At 43.3% G+C, this 17,070-nt stretch overlaps 1 protein-coding gene across 1 annotated transcript in view; it reads left to right on the plus strand.

The window, feature by feature from the left end:
* Positions 1-17,070, plus strand: part of HK1 (hexokinase 1) — a 125,320-nt gene that overhangs the window by 13,338 nt on the left and 94,912 nt on the right. Inside the window, exon 2 of the mRNA XM_058696549.1 lies at positions 12,542-12,735. The gene's annotated coding sequence lies outside the window, so the exon portion shown is untranslated. The remainder of the gene's footprint in view (positions 1-12,541; positions 12,736-17,070) is intronic.

Below are 17,070 nucleotides of genomic sequence, written 5' to 3' on the forward strand. Positions count from 1 at the left end.
TTATAACTGGAAGTTTGTACCTTTTGGCAACCTTTACCCATGGTGCCCACCCTTTTCCCCCTCCATCTTTAGCAACATCTTATCTGTTCTTTGTATCTATGAATTCAGGTTTTTTTATATTCCACATATGATTGTGATCATATGGCATTTGTCTTTCTCTGTCTGACTTCTGTAGTTTAACATAATACTCCATGTCCTTCCGTGTTTTTGCAAATGGCAGAATTTCCTGTTTTTATGGATGAATAATATTCCATTGTTTACGGATACCACATTTTCTTTATCCATTCATTCACTGATGGACACAGGTTGTTTTTATATCCTGACATGTTGTAAATGATGCTGCAATGAACATGGAGATACGGATATCTCTTTGAGAGAGTAATTCCACTCCTTCTTAAAAAAATTTTTTTAAGTTTATTTATTTTCAGAAAGAGCAGGGGAGAGGCAGAGAGAGAGGGAGAGAGATAATCCCAAACAGGCTTCAGTCTGAAAGCACAGAGCCCGATGTGGGGATTTAACTGGTGAACTGTGACATCATGACCTGAGCCCAAACCAAGAGTCAGATGCTTAACCGACTGAGCCACCCAGGTACCCCAGTAATTCCAATTCTTTTGGATTAATATCCAGCAGTGGAAATGCTGGGTCATATGATAGTTTCAGTTTTAATTTTTTGAGGAACCTCTACTGTTTTCCAAGTAGCTGAATCAATTTATATTCCCATCAACAGTGCACAGGGTTCCCTTTTCTCTGTATCCTCTCCAACACCTGTTATATCTTGTCTTTTTTTTTTTTTTTTTTTTCAACGTTTTTTATTTATTTTTGGGACAGAGAGAGACAGAGCATGAACGGGGGAGGGGCAGAGAGAGAGGGAGACACAGAATCGGAAACAGGCTCCAGGCTCCGAGCCATCAGCCCAGAGCCTGACGCGGGGCTCGAACTCACAGACCGCGAGATCATGACCTGGCTGAAGTCGGACGCTTAACCGACTGCGCCACCCAGGCGCCCCATATCTTGTCTTTTTGATAACAACCAGCTTAACAGATAGGAGGTGATATCTCACTGTGGATTTGATTTGCATTTCCCTAATGATTAGTGATGTTGAGCATCTTTTTATGTACCTGTTGGCCATTTGTATGTCTTCTCTGGAAAAATATCTATTCAAATACTCTGCCCAATTTTTTAAAAACACTTAAAAATGTTTATTTATTTTTTGAGACACAGAGAGAGTGCCAGTGTGTGTGTGTGTGTGTGTGTGTGTGTGTGTGTGTGTGTGTTTGAGCAGGGGAGGAGCAGAGAGAGAGGGAGACAGAAAATCCCAACCTGACAGCACAGAGCCTGACATGGGGCTCAATCTCATGAACTGTGAGATCATGACCTAAGCTGAAATCAAGAATCTGACATTTAACCGACTGGCAGGTGCCCCTGCCCATTTTTAATTATATATTTTGGATGTTAACCTCTTGTCAGATACATGATTTAAAAATATTTTCTTTTATTCTTTATAAGTTGACTTTTCATTTTCTTGATGGTTCCCTTTGCTGTACAGAAGAATTTTAGTTTGATATAGTCTCACTTGTTTATTTTTGCTTTTGTTGTCTTTGCTTTTAGTGTCAAATAAAAAAAAATCTTTGCCAAGACCAATAATGTCAAAGAGCTTAGTGCTTATTTTCTTCTAGGAGTTTTATGGTTTCGGGTATTATGTTTTAAGTCTTTAATACATTTTGAGTTCATTTTTTTGTATGGTGTAAGAATCCAGTTTCATTCTTTTGCACATGGCTGTTTTCCCAACACCATTTATTGAAGATACTATCCTTTTCCCATTGTATAGCCTTGGCTGCTTTGTTGAAAATTAATTGACCATAAATGTATGGGCTTATTTATTGGTCTGTTCAGATTTTATATTTTTTCATGGTTTAGTCTTGACAGTTTTGTGTTTCTAGGAATTTATATCTTCTAGGCTGTCCAATTTGTTGGCATATAATTGTTCATAGTAGAATTTTACTTTGTATTTCTGTGGTATCAGTTGTAGCATCTCTTTCATTTATGATTTGATTTTATTTGATTCCTTTCTACTTTTTTCTTGAAGAATCTAGCCAAAATTTTTAGTTTATCTTTTCAAAAGAAAAAAAACACAGCTCTTAGTTTCATTGATCTTTTCTATTGTCTTTTTAGTCTCTATTTCATTTGTTTCCACTCTGAGCTTTGTTATTCCTTCCTTCTACTAACTTTGGGCTCTTTTTCTACTTCCTTTAGGTGTAAAGTTAGGTTGTTTGAGATCTCTCTTCTTTCTTAATTCAGTGCTTATCACTATAAAGTTAGAACTGCTTTTGGCTACATCCCCTTAATTTTGGTAGGTTGTATTTCCATCTTCTTTGTCTCAAGATATTTTTTGACTTCTCTTTTGATTTCTTCTTTCACATATTGGTTGTTCAGTAGCATTTTGTTTATTCTCCACACATTTGTGGATTTTCCAGTTTTCTTCTTGTAATTTATTTCTAGTTTTATACCATTGTGGTCAGAAAAGATGCTTGGTATGATTTCAGTCTTCTTAAATTTATTGAGACTTGTTTTGTGGTCTAATATATGATCTATCCTGGAGAATGTTCCATGTACACTCGAAAATATGTTTTCCGTTGCTTTCAGATGGAATGTTCTCTATATGACTGTAAAGTCATTCTTTTTCATTTTTTTTTTCTTTTCGCCCTCTGATTGGATGCATTCCATTGCCCTGTCTTTCAGTTTGCTGATGCTTTCTTCTGTTTCATCTAGTCTGATGTTGAGCCATTTTACTGAATTTTTCAGTTTAGTTGTATTCTTCAGCTGTATGATTTCTGTCTGTTTGGGTTTTTTTCTTATATTTTAAACCTCCTAGTTGAAATTCTCATTTTGTTTATACATCATTCTCCTGACCTTGGTGAGCATCTTTGTGAACGTTATTTTGAATTATTTATCAGGTAAATCCCTTATCTCTGTTTCATTAAGGTCCTTTACTAGAGTTTTATCTTATTATTTAATTTGGAACATATTCTTCTGTTTCTTCATTTTCCTTGACTAAGTTGGTTTCTATGCATTAGATAAAACAACCACCTCTTCCAGTCTTGAAAGAGTAGGAGATGAACTTTATCATTTTTTTAAATGTTTATTTATTATTGAAAGACAGAGAGAGTCAGAGTGTGAGCAGGGGAGGGGCCGAGGGAGAGGGAGACACAGAATCTGAAGCAGGTTCCAGGCTCTGAGCTGTCAGCACAGAGCCCGAGACAGTGCTCGAACTCATAAACCGCGAGATCATGACCTGAGCCGAAGTCGGATGCTTAACTGACTGAGCCACCCAGGTGCCCCTGAACTTTATTATTTAACCCTGCCCTAGCTCTTGGTTCTCTCTCAAGCCTTTGTAATTGTCCAAGCAGCCTTCTTTGTTCTTGGTGGTTCCCAGTAGTTGAGCGTGTGCCAAGGCATGTCAGTGTCCCAGAAGAAAGAATTTCAGTCAGCACCTAGATGTAGGCTGACTGGAAGCTAGACTCTCAGGCAACAGCTTTTAAAGTATGCAACTATACCTCTTTCGGGGAAACACTGGGAGACGGATGTGCTCTTTGTTTCCTCTGCACTGATCCCTGGGAAGACAGCCAATTGAGAACTGTTTCTGGGTTTGCTACAGTCCTGTCAAACCCATGAACACAAGCCATACTGGCCACCAGAGCCAGGCTGTCAAGAGTTGTATCTCCTGGGCCACAACCACAAAAGCCAGGGTGGCAGACTTACACACTCCTTTTCTGGAGACACAAGAGACCTGGGGCAGGGTAGAGAGAAAGTGTAAACATGGTACCTGCCAGCCTCCTCTTTTTTTGAAGGGGATTGCCACTGGCCCCTAGATATGTGTTACATTAAAAGCCTGAACCTCAGACTGCAGTTTTAAGATCTTCAAGTAGGCCTTGTGAGGAAAAATGGTTTTTCAGTCTACTGCTTCTGCACTGTGTCCGGGGGGGATAGGCAGTTAAAAATATTTGTTTGTTTGTTTGTTACAGTTCTGAGACCCTGGAATGTAAGTCCCACTGACCACCCGAGCCACATAAGCAAGGCATATCCTGTGGGTGGCAGTTACAAAACCTAGGGCACCAGATATGTGCACAAGCTCCTTTCTGGGAGACACTGGCAACCTGGAGTGAGGCATACATAGGGAAAGTGTAAAGATGGATTAATGAATTCTTAAAATATTGTATTTTTTCAATTGTAGAATATCCATTTTTTTTTTTAGCAATTCAATAGATTAAATTCCTCTGTTGGCATTCTTTATCTTTTCATCCATCTTGTACATCTTTTCTTTAACATATTTATAACAGTTTTTAAAAGTCTTTGTCTGCTAATTCTAACTCCAGTTCTGGATCACCCATACGACTGTTTCTATTGCTTATTTTTTCCTCTTGCTTATAGGTCACATTTTTCTAATTCTTCACATTATTCCCCCCCACCCCATCTCTCTCTCTCTCTCTCTCTCTCTCTCTCTCTCTCTCTCATATATTAATAGCCACAGAATCTGAAGTAGATATTATTTTTTCCCAGAGAGAGAACAACTCTTTCTTCTCGAGACAGCTGAAATGATGGACTCATTACTTCAATCCAGTTTGATATTGAGCTGGATCAGCTTACTTTTAATTTCAAATATCTTTAAGATTAATGTTAATCTTGTCTTTATTGCAGGCCCTCTTTTCAAGTACACTTCTCTTTCTCAAACATAATATTTCAGAAAATCTCTCCCTGAATTTCCATTCTAACCCTTAGACTCCTCTATTGCCCAGAACATAGTAAAATTGCTGTGGTGGAACACAAGCCAGTGGGGAAAACCAGCTGTGCACTTGAGGCTTTGTAAAGTTCTACTTTGTCAAGCCAACCCACATGGCCATTAAAAGCTGGCTTTTTTTTTTTTCTCATTCTTTCTCTCAGCAGGTTTGTCTTTGCTCTGACAAGTCCAATTCCTATCAGTCCCTGCCTAGACTCAGCAAATGCCCTCAGAGAGGAAAGCAGTCACTAATCTCCATTCGCCTTAGAAGAGTTCTTTCTGCCCTAGAATTTAATTTCATTAGATTTCTTTGTATCTCTAGCTTTCCAGTGCCTCTAAAAAGAAATGTGATTTTTTTTTTAGCTTATCCATTTTTTCCCCCAGTTATTATAGTGATCTGCTGCTGCTTCAGTAGGTTAAGTGTCCAACTCTTGATTTCAGCTTGGGTCATGATCTCATGGTTCAAGCCCCACACTGGACCCTGTACCAATAGTGTGGAGCCTGCTTGGGATTCTTTCTCTCTCCATCTCTTTCTTCTTCTCTCTCTGCACCTTCCCACTCATGCTCTCTTTCTCTCTCAAAATAAATAAATAAACTTAAAAAAAAGTATTTTCAAGGAGAGACTTTATGTGGCATGTTGAGGATTTATATGCCTCAATATATTTTTTATGATACCCTCATATTTGAGTGATAATTTGGCTGGATATAAAATTCTAGATTCAAGAATCCTTTCCTTCAATTCATTAAATTATTGTTTTCTTATCTCATTGTTGCTGTTGAGAAGCCTAATGTCAATCTAGTTCTTACGATTTGGTGTCTCTCTAGAAGCTTTTAGAATTTTTTTCTTTGTTTTGTCTATGGTATTCTGTAATGTGGGATGGATTTTCCCTTATATCTTTTGTTTAGGACTCTATAGCCAGGGCACCTGGGTGGCTCAGTCGGTTAAACATCTAACTTCGGCTCAGGTCATGATCTCACAGTTCGTGAGTTCGAGGTTCGTGAGTTCGAGCCCCGTGAAGGGCCCTGTGCTGACAGCTCAGAGCCTGGAGCCTTCTTCGGATTTTGTGTCTGCTCCTTTCTCTGCCAGGAGGGAGCCCACTCATGCTATCTCTATCTCTCATAAATAAACTTAAAAAAAAAGACTCTACAGCCTTTTCATTCTGAGGTCCTTCATTTTTACTTAGTTGTAGGAAATGTATCTGTTTTATTTTCAAATATTTTCTATTTTATTTTTCTCTTTTTCTGGAATTCCTATTATCCAAATGTTGATACTTCTACTTTTTTTTTTGGCACATCTACTTTTATTATTCATATTATTTAACTTTTCTATTTCTTTTTCTTTCCCTGCTTCCTACTAGGAGAGTTTCTCAATCTAATCTTTTAACTCAGCAATTCATTCTTCAGCTATACCCATTCTAATAGATGTGTCCATCTATTATGTTTTGCCTCTTATTTTCTTAAGAGTGTTTCCCAAAAAGCAAAAGTTTTTAATTTCAAGAAGTTTAACTTATTACTTTTTTCTTTCATGGCTTATGCTTTAGGTGTCCTACATGTATATATGTAATATATCAAATATATATGCACACACTTGTATATACATGTGTGTATATATATATGCCTAATTTTCCATTATGTTGTTTTTCAACTCTATATTATGTTTTTCATATATAATGCCTCTATATTTTAAATAATTTCATATCTTCTTTTAAAATACTTTCATATCTTATTCCATGCTGTTCTTCATCTCATTAAGTATATCCATCATCCTTACTTATTTTACCTTCTTGGTCTGCCTGTTCTATTTCTGCTTCAAATGGTATCTGTTCCTAGTTTGTCGTTGTTCTTTGCAGGTCATTCTGGTCCTCAGATATCTAGGTAGTTGCCTGGTGAACTTCGTCACTTAAGGGTTATCCACTACTCTGTCTTGGAATGTGTGTTGGGTTAGACCCTGAGGCTAGAGCCTGCTCTGAGTCAGTCCCAGTGAATTCATGGAGAAGGGAGAAGCAGAGCTCTAGAATGTAGACTCCTGGGCCCCCAAATCCACTGTTCAACGTTCCTGTTAGCCCCAAGTATTCCCTTGGTGAGGGTTTTAGGGACTGACCTTTAGTCTGTTATGCAGAAGTGGTGCTGGGAGGGAATATCTCACTGGGTTATCATCTACCAGCCCTTGAGGGTGAGCAAATAATACCTGAGGCTAGTCAAGCCTCATTTGCTTTTCTGGCTTTTTACTCAAGCAGGACTTATGTCTTGGTCTTACTCCATGGGCCCCTATACTGGGGTCTGAGACATTCCTGCCCCTAGTGAAGGATCAGGAAGTGATTATCTCAGGTTATATGCAGGGAGAGGCAGGAGTAGATTTTATAACACTTTTCTCTAACCTTCACCATTTTTCGCCTACCCAATCAGACATTTCCCATGGTGCAGTTGATACACGTGGGTATGCTTGTTTTTGTTTGTGGCAGTGGTAAGAAAAATGGGATTCTACTCTACGCATTACTCTGCATCTAACTTTTTTGACTTAACAATACATCATGGGTAACCATTACGATTTATGTCCATTTTTTCTTTTCTTTTTTTTCTTTTCTTTTCTTTTTCTTTTTTATTTTTTTACAGCTTCTTATAAGCCTAAATGAAATACTATTCACCAGGTACCCTGGTGCTGATAAAAGCACAGTATATTTCATAGTCAGCTGTGGAGGGACAGAGGACAGGCTGGATGCAAAAATAGATCTGATGGTGGGATTAGGCCTGAGGGGTAGAGGGAAGGAGATTGACATTTCTCTGGGAAACTGGCAGGTTAGCCAATGTCCCCGGTCAAATCCATTTCCTCTGACACCCAAAGCACTTACTATAAAACCCTCACTACTGACACGATGGCTGCCTGGCTCATTTTTCTTGGGTGTATGTGTGTTTGAGGGCTTCCTACTTCTACTCTGCTCCCATCCCCCACTGTTCACCCACATCCTTTCTCCCCTGTGCCTGGTACACAGAAGGCAGCACTTACTGGGTCAGATTGGGAATTCATCTTTCCTCTGAAAGAGTTAGAGCTATGTATATGGTTGTCTCTGGGCCCCAGATCCTAGTCTGTCTAGATTTCTGAATCCCGAGATGCTTCTGGTAGGGAGGACAGAGTGGACTGTCCTGGGACTGAAGCTTGGGATCTGAACTGCGACAGTGTCTGGAGTTTTATACAAAAGAGAATTGAATTGTAGATCAGCTGGGAGGTTATTGTGATAGCCCTGGTGCCCTGTGCCTGCAGGGCACTGGAACCCTGTGGGAGCACATAGCTGGCATTTTTTTTGCTTGAGATTAGGAAGTCTTTTGCTTCCTCTGTGAAGAGGCTTGAATTCAAAGGCCTGTTGTGGTAGGATGGAGTCTTTTTCTTGGTAAAAATGAAACAGAGATTTGGCTCCAGTTGTTACGAGGTGGTGGGCAGATGAGCTCTCTCTCCAGCCTTTGGTGGAAAGCAAGTTTAAGAGCTTGCGGTCACATTTTTGTCCGACATCATAGAGAGCATAGAGAAGCTGTGATTCCAGACCCAGAGGAGTGAGAATTTATCTCGGTGTGACTCTCCAAAGACCGTCTTTATTCAAGAAATGTCAGAGACCCATTTCATAGTAAGTTTCTTCTGAGGTTTTGCTTTGGTTAATGATAAGTTCCCTCTCATCACTTAAGGGCTGACATCATCTCCAGATAGTGGTGTCCCTGAGAGCCTTCCCAAGCCTGGGAGGTACTGACCGGTGGTGGGAACACCAGGCTGAAAGGCAGGTCCCCTGTGTTGTATTTTCTCCTGGGCCTCAGTCTGGCTCTGTCTGAGATGTACTAATCATCTCTCTGCCTTCTTCCCAGGCTGTTGGGAGAGAGTGAGAGTACAAGTTTGAAGGAGAATTTAAGTTGCTTTGTTATACTCTGCCAAAGTTTGTCTTCTCAAAGTTGGCTCTTTTGTTAGCATATTCTTTGGAGCAGGACTTGTCTAGCTTTTGGTTTCTCAATTTGGAGAAGAAATTGGACAGTGCCCAACTGCAAGGAGACTGGCATTGAATGTGCAGGATGGTTAAACGAATGTGTGAATGAACGGACAATTGGTTGGATGTGACGAACCTCAGGATGACACAAGAAACATGTTCTGAGGACTGTTTCCTCCAGAAACTAAGTAGATCCTGGCTGTGAAGTGGTTAATACACATAAGCACTGGCAGTTTAAATATATGGTCCAAGTCATGAATGTAGGGCTTAAGAAAAACCACACGGGAGAGGTATCAGTGAGCTGGGGAGCATCGGAGGCTTGGGCCAGGGTTAAGAATTAGATCCTGTGACCTTTATTTAACATTCTTCAGAAAGTGGGCCAGTCTGCACAGCCACCCTCTCGTGTTAGCTGGCTCAGCTGAAGGGCATATGTACTTGAAGTTTCTATCATGTTCACTTTTGCTTCGATAAAAGCATTTAGAAGTTTGGGGTCTTCTATTTGGTTGGTCAGTGATTGTGTCTTTCTTTACTAAGGGTCACAGATTAGCATGACTGTCACCCTTGGAAGGTTGTGGGGAAGGAGGAAAAGATTTTCTGTAAGAGTCTAGAGAACTAAGGCCGGTAGAAGGAAGTCAGGGGGAGGCAGGTTTCATCTCAGACACCACCAGCCAACCATGGAAAAGGCTGCTTTAAAGGGTGAGGTACTGGGACGCCTGGGTGGCTCAGTTGGCTAAACATCCAACTCTTGGTTTCGGCTCAGGTCATGATCTCACAGTTTTGGGAGTTCAAGCCTCACATTGGGTACTGCGCTGGCAGCAGGGAAACTGCTTGGGATTCTCTCTCTCTCTCCCTGCCCCTCCCCACTCACTCTGTCTCTTTCCCTCTCAAAATAAACTTAAAAAAACCATTTAAACATAATAAAAAACAATAATAAAGGGTGAGATCTTCTTTTGCATGGGGGTGGGGAACATGATGTACTAGGTTCTTTCCAGCTCATAGAATATGCTTTCACCCCTTGGAGTCTTATCCCCTGGGAAATTAACCTCTGAATTGCTAAAATCCTTGTATTTTATCCCCACTTGCAACCCCATCAAACAACTGGTCACATTTCTCTCTGCAGCTATAAACTCCTATCAGGCATTCTCTCAAAATATCATCTATGAATTCCAATTTCAGGAAGAGCATGTGGAGAGCCTAGAGAGTGGAAGAGAAGCAGGGTCTATTATACTTTGAGTGAATGAATGCACTTGACTGTAGACATCGAGAACGTGGCTCTCAACTTGAGCAGGTTGTGGAATGGTCAAGAGAGCTTATTAAACACAGATTGTTGGCTTCTTCCCCAAAGTTTTCAATTTGATAGGTCTGTGGCAGGGCCTCAGGATGTACATTGTTAGCTGTTGCCACTTGTGCAGGGACCACACTTGGAGAACCACTGCCCTGGAGGGTAGAGACCTCAGCCAGCCTACTCTCAGTAAGTCCCAAATCTGCAAGGGCTGAGTTAATAAATTTCAGGGCACATCTTCCTCCTCCACCACATTCTCCTCCTCTTTCATTAAGGATCACTTGTCCCTGCCCCACTGGCTGGACAGAAAACTCTGACCCAGACCAGCATGTCCCAGACCCAAAGTCACTTCCTCTGGGAAGCCTTCCATGAGTTCTTAGGATTAGATGTTGTGGCTCACTATACTTCCCCATGATAGTAACCAGACACAAGTCACAATTTGTAATGATAATTCATGTGATTTCTTAATTAACATCTCTTTCCCCAAGAGACTATAAACAAAGCTCTATGAAGGTAGGATTGAAGAAAAGTAGGAAAGAGGGGCACCTGGGTGGCTCAGTCACTTAAGCGTCCGACTTCAGCTCAGGTCATGATCTCATGGTTGGTGAGTTCGAGCCCCATGTCGGGCTCTATGCTGACAGCTTAGAACCCGGAGCCTGCTTCAGATGGATTCTGTGTCTCCCTCTTTCTCTCCCCCCCCACCCCCGCTCATGTTTTGTCTGTCTGTCTCTCAAAAAAATAAAAAACATATTAAAAAAAAGTTAAATCTTTAAAAAAAAGGTAGAAAAGAGGTAAGGCAGCTGGATGGGGGAAGAGTGGTGGGTCATCCCCAGGATTATGGAAAAGAATGAAAGAACACGGGATTTTGTTCCCAAAAAAGTGCCTCCTGAAGGGAAGAGGAAGGAAGGAGGTGACATTCATGAGGATTTTTGGCTCAGGTCTGCCCCAGCTCTGTCTGGCACCAGTCAGATATTTGTCTTCTCTGTTTTCCCCACCAATCTGAGTATTTCACCTCTCTGCAGATTTTATTTTTAATCAAATTTTTAAAAATGTTTATTTATTTTATGGGGCGCCTGGGTGACTCAGTTGGTTCAGTGTCCTACTTCAGATCAAGTCATGATCTCGTGGTCCATGGGTTTGAGCCTTGCGTCAGGCTCTGTGCTGACAGCTCAGAGCCTGGAGCCTGCTTTGGTTTCTGTGTCTCCTTCTCTCTCTCTGCCCCACCCCCACTCATATTCTGTCTCTGTCTCTGTCTCAAAAATAAAGATTAAAAAAAAAGGGGGCACCTGGGTGGCTCAGTCGATTGACCATCTGACTTCGGCTCAGGTCATGATCTCATGGTTTGTGAGTTTGAGCCTTGCATTGGGCTCTGTGTTGACAGCTCAGAGCCTGGAGCCTGCTTCAGATTCTGTGTCTCCCTCTTTCTCTCTCCCTTCCTTGCTCTCTGTCTCTGTCTCTGTCTCTCTCAAAAATAAATTAACTTTAAAAAATTAAAAAAAAAAAAGATTAAAAAAATTAGGGGCACCTGGGTGGCTCTTGATTTCGGCTCAGGTTGTGATCTCGTGGTTCATGAGTTCAAGCCCCAGACTGGGCTCTGTGCTGACAGTGTGGAGACTGCTTAGGATTCTCTGTCTCCCTCTCTCTCTCTGCCCCTCCCCTGCTCATGCTCTCTCTCTTTCTCAAGAATAAATAAACATTAAAAAAAAAAAGCTGACACTTAACAACTCTTTTAAGTGTTTATTTTTGAGAGAGATTGAAAGCACGAGCGGAGGAGGGGCAGAGAGAGAGGGAGACAGAGGATCGGAAGCAGGCTCTGTGCTGACAGCAGAAAAGCCGATGTGGGGCTTGAACTCACGAACCATGAGATCATGGCCTGAGCTGAAGTTGGATGCTTAACCAACTGAGCCACCCAGGCGCCCCTCTCCTCAGATTTTAAAAGTTGAGTTGATTTTTCTAGCTCTGAGCTACTTGCTAGCTCTAAGCCTCAGCTATTGCACCCATAAAATAAAGGGTTAGAGCCCCAGGGTGGGAGAGATCTGAGTTAAAAACCCAGTTCTGCTACATTTTCATGTACATACCGCTGCATTTCTTTGAGCACCTGACTTAGCTTTGGTAAGCTTCGGCTTCTCTGGGCATAAGAAATGGTTTCTGCTTCCTGGCATTTTGGGGAAGCTTCCAGAGTCAATGCATGGGAAATCTTTAGCACAATGCCTGGCACATGGGAGGGCTCAGTGCACCCGGGCTGCCCTTTCATCACCATCACCACCGTCCTCTTCACTGTTGTCCCCATTCCTGTCTGCCTCACCCAAGGTTTTTGCGAGGTGCCTATGAGCGGGATAATGAACTTCATAACCAGAAAGCATCCTCTGAATGTCTAGGGCACCAAATGCCCCAACCCCTGCCCACAAGACCACTGGAGCACCCTCTTCATTGGATACAAGGCCACGCTCTACCCCTTCCAGTCCTTTGGTGGCTCTTGATATTATGACAAATGCATCTTTTGTCCCTTTCTGTTCTCAGGACTCCAACTAACCAACTAAAGAGCTGTTGCCCACAGCATTGTTCCCGAGGAAGAAAAGAGCTAAGCACACACCCACAACTGCTTTGTGCCAAGAATCTACAGTTGGGTTTGCCAAGCAGCATATGTTGTCCTTTTGGAAAATGAGAGTGAGACCGCGTGAAGAGGCAGCAGAGGTGTCTCAAGCCATCTCAAGGCAAGTGAGCGGGCGGCCATGCTGTGTGCTCTCACTCCACCCTGAGCTAGACCCTCACTGGCCCTTTGCAGGACCTCCCTTCCTGTCCTTCTCTGTAAGTAAGACGAATAAAAGAATACTCCAGTCTCATGATCTCAAAGGGTAGATCCTGGAGTTGAGACCCACTTATTCTACTGCTGAGGCCCAGAGAGAGACAAACACTTTCCCAAGTTTACACAGGCCCAGAGAGGGACAAACACTTTCCCAAGGTTACACCGTGATTTGTAACTGGACCAAAACTTACTACTGTTAGGTCTTTTTGTTTGATGTACTGGGGCTAATGTCATCTACAGTGTTTTTGTTTTGTTTTGTTTTGTTTTTAAGGCAAATGCTTTTATTGCTCATGGCTTGGTAAGCTGTAAAGGGCCGCTCTCCCCTGAGTCTCACTTGCTCCTCTCTGTTGACCTCTGTGTCTAAACTGATGCCACATACTTAAGGGAGGCTGTAATAGAATAGCCGAGAGCTGCAGCCAGCCTGATCTCCAAGCTTAACTTTGCTACTGACCCACTATATGAGGTTGGGAAGTTCCTCAACCTTGATGAGCCTCAGTGTCCTCATCTATAAAATAAGATAGGGGCACCTGGGTGGCTCAGCTGGTTGAGTGCCTGAGTCTAGATTTCGGCTCACCTTATGATCCTGGGGTCCTGGGATCGAGCCCTGGGTTGGGCTCCTCACTGAGCATGGAGCCTACTTGGGATTCACTCTCTGTCTCTCTCTCTCTCTCTCTCTCTCTCTCTCTCTCTCTGCCTCTGCCCCTCTTGCACTTGTGCACAAGTGTGGTCTCTCTTTCTCTCTAAAATTAAAAAAATAAAATAAAATGTATAACATAGAATAATATTACTTATGAGAGGTTCTTGCAATTTAATGCCTTGAGTTATTTGTAGCAGCGCCTGACAAATAATACACTCCACAAATGCTAGCTATGATTACCTCTACGTGGGTCGCTTATGAGAAAGATGGGAAGTCAATCGATTCGGGGGTTCATGGTGTCTAAAGACAAGGCTAAAATGATATAAAGAAACAAGGCTAACCACAGCTGGAAACGAAGAAGGAATCCTGCCATTAGGAGACACAAATGAATCGTGGAGTTTTCTGTTATTAAAAGGCTGGGATATCAAGACTCCTAAATTCAGGTAAATGATACAACAAATGAAGCAACTGTTTTGAAAGTGTGTTATGAAGGTGCCTAGGCCTGCTGTTTGGGAAACGCAACACTTCATTTGCACAGATGCTTTAGAATCTGAGAAGGGAGTTCTAGAGAAATCTGTGCAAGTCTCGGAGAAGACTGATGGAGTCCCAGGGTAATGGGGTGATAGGGGAAGGCCGGCTCCCATGGAACCATGGCGGGCCACTGGAAATGCCATGCGTTTCTACACGAACTCTAGACCATGCAGACTCTTGACAAAAAGCAAGGCTGCTTTGAATGGCCTTCAAACTGAGTGCCCTGGGCCAGTCACGAGGGCTCCTTTTTCCTTTCTGCTCCCATCTCCTGGGTAACAGCAGATAGGAAGCCATGGAAGAAGAGGATGATAGCATAATCCTCTCTGTCTTTCGACAGACCCATGGGAACTTAAGAAATAAATGTTAATAGGGAAGAGGTAGCCTTCATTCTCAGTAAGGTTGCTTTGGTGACCCAGAGCAGTGTTTGAACTAGATTTGGGAAGTTGCCTGGGTATCAGAAAGGAAGGCAAGAGTGCATGTGGAATTTGTTGAAGAACCTCTTTTTTTTTTTTTAATTTTTTTTTCAACGTTTTTAATTTATTTTTGGGACAGAGAGAGACAGAGCATGAACGGGGGAGGGGCAGAGAGAGAGGGAGACACAGAATCGGAAGCAGGCTCCAGGCTCTGAGCCATCAGCCCAGAGCCTGATGCGGGGCTCGAACTCACGGACCGTGAGATCGTGACCTGGCTGAAGTCGGACGCTTAACCGACTGTGCCACCCAGGCGCCCCTGAAGAACCTCTTTGCTCGTGGGCAGCTCTGCTCCTGGCTCCGGCAGGCTCTCCTTGCACAGGTCCCGGGGCTGGGAAGCCTAGGATTCACTCCACTCCAGCATTCAGGAGGCCGAGGGTGTGTGGGGAGGGAGGAGAGGCAGCGTGTGGGGTGGGAAGAGGGCTCTGGAGTCTGGAGGGTCTGTGTCCATGCTTGTCTCCCCAGGCTCTGCTGTGCAATTTTGAGAAAATGACAGCACCTCTCTGTCAGCATCCTCATCCCTAAATTAGGATCTTATCCCCCTTGTAATGGTGTGCCAGGATCAAATGGGAAAATGGGCAAGAAGTGTGATGCAGTTAGTACTCTGTGATGCCACGCTTTCTTCTTGTGGCATTATTAATAGTTACTGGGTGACAAAGTTTTTTCCAGCTTCCACTCAGGCCATGCTAATAGCTCCCTTGAGGGATCTGTGTAGCTATATGTGTTTATTATTTATTTAATTTTTTATTTTTTAAGATGGGGGGTGGGGGGGAGGAAAGAGGGTAAGCAGGGGAGTGGCAGAGAGAGAGGGAGACAGAAGATCCAAGTGGGCTCTGTGTGGACAGCAAAGAGCCTGATGCAGGGTTTGAATCCATGAACCGTCAAATCATGCCCTGAGCCGAAGTTGGACCTTAACCAACTAAGCCACCCAGGCGCCCCCGCATAGCTATATGTGATCCTCACAACGACCCAGCGAATGAGACAGGAGAGCAGTTTTCCGGTGACATACTGAGGCTTGGAAAGGTTAAGCATCTTCCCTGAAGACCCACTGAGGGAACAGGTGGTGGACCCTGGGCCAGAGACACCTCCCTCCCTCACTCCTAGTTCAGGGCTCTTCCAGTGCTTCCGAAGGGCAGGGACCAACTCCCTGGGGCTCAGTTGTCCGGTGCCACATAAAAAACCACCACCAGACTCAGTGGCTTAAAAGAATAGGCTCACGATTCTGTTTCAGCAATTTGGGTTGAGTTCAGCTGGGTGGTTGTAAAGGAGGAAAACACTCCATTTGTGAGTCTCCTCACTACTCACACTGAACCATTCTGGTTACCAATGTGTGGGGTTTCTTCCCAATCTCAACAAGTCTGCAACACCAGAATTATAGACCGTCCTATGGTTTAACTCAATCCTGACACCATCTACCTGGAGATAAAAGAGGATGTCAACACCTCCATTTTGACCTTAGTCTGTACTTTCTAATGCTTAAATTCTTCTTTCAAGCTTATCTCTTAACTCAGGCAGAAGACCCTGGGGGCAAAGCATCCCAAGTGATTGGAGCTAAAATGACCCCCTCATGCTGCCCTGAGCCAGTAGGACTCTGTGTGGTTGACCCCAAAGCAATGATCGACATGACCTTTACTGCCAACCTACATGTACCTACTGACCTTTGTCCCACATTTTCCTTAGATAAACCTAGAAGTATTTTCAGTACTTTCTAGGTGGTCTTTGAGACATTAGTCCATCGTCTCCCGGGTGTTGGCCTCAGTTGTTAGAAATAAGCCCATTGACCCAACCAGAGGAGGAATTCGGAGACCCAGAGCCCGGTGAAGCAAGACTTTAATCAATGTTCTTGCAAAAGCAGGTGTCTGATGGGCAGGCACACTCGGGGCAGTTACAGCAGACAACTTATCTCCTAGCATGCAAGTCCGTCCCCTGGTTCCTCATTGGCCGAGTACTACAGAGGTTACAGCCTGACCCGGATGTCGCCTATGCCCCTGTAAGGCAAAAAGTGGATTTATCCTCCCAGACCCTGCCCCTTCCTTGGAGAAAGGTGGGCTGCAGTTTCCAATGGAGTCACAGGGTTGGTTCCCCAGGCAACCAGCCCCATCCTCATTAACATAAATTCATTGTTATTGAAAGTGGCTTGTTAGGAATAACAAGACACTCCTTTCACCTTTATCACTGGACCTATTTCAGAACTGGAGCTATTTGAGGACAAAAGATAGGGACAAAGACCAAGTATCTATTTCTTATAATAAATCACAGTATTCCTGTGGCTCTGCAGATCTGAGCTAGGTGTGGCTGGCCTGGTATGGGCTCACTCCTGCATCTTAGTGGGCTTCCTGGTTGGCTGGGGGCTGGCTGGCCTAAGATACTCAGCTGGGATGGCAGTTTCTACCTCCCGGTGCCTCCCATCACCCAGTAGGGTTAGCTGGGGCTTCTTCCCATGGCAGCAGTGGCAGGGGTCCCGAGAGCAACAAGAGAGCGTAAGCCCCTCATGTGTAAGCATTTTTCAATTTTTGTTTCTTGTGACACATTGTCCAGTAGGTCAAAGCAAGTCATTGGCTCAAGGTCAGGTGTTTGTGGATGAGAACTACCCAGGGGCATGGAT

Source organism: Neofelis nebulosa, chromosome 13 (genome assembly GCF_028018385.1).
Source record: "Neofelis nebulosa isolate mNeoNeb1 chromosome 13, mNeoNeb1.pri, whole genome shotgun sequence".
Taxonomy (NCBI): domain Eukaryota; kingdom Metazoa; phylum Chordata; class Mammalia; order Carnivora; family Felidae; genus Neofelis; species Neofelis nebulosa.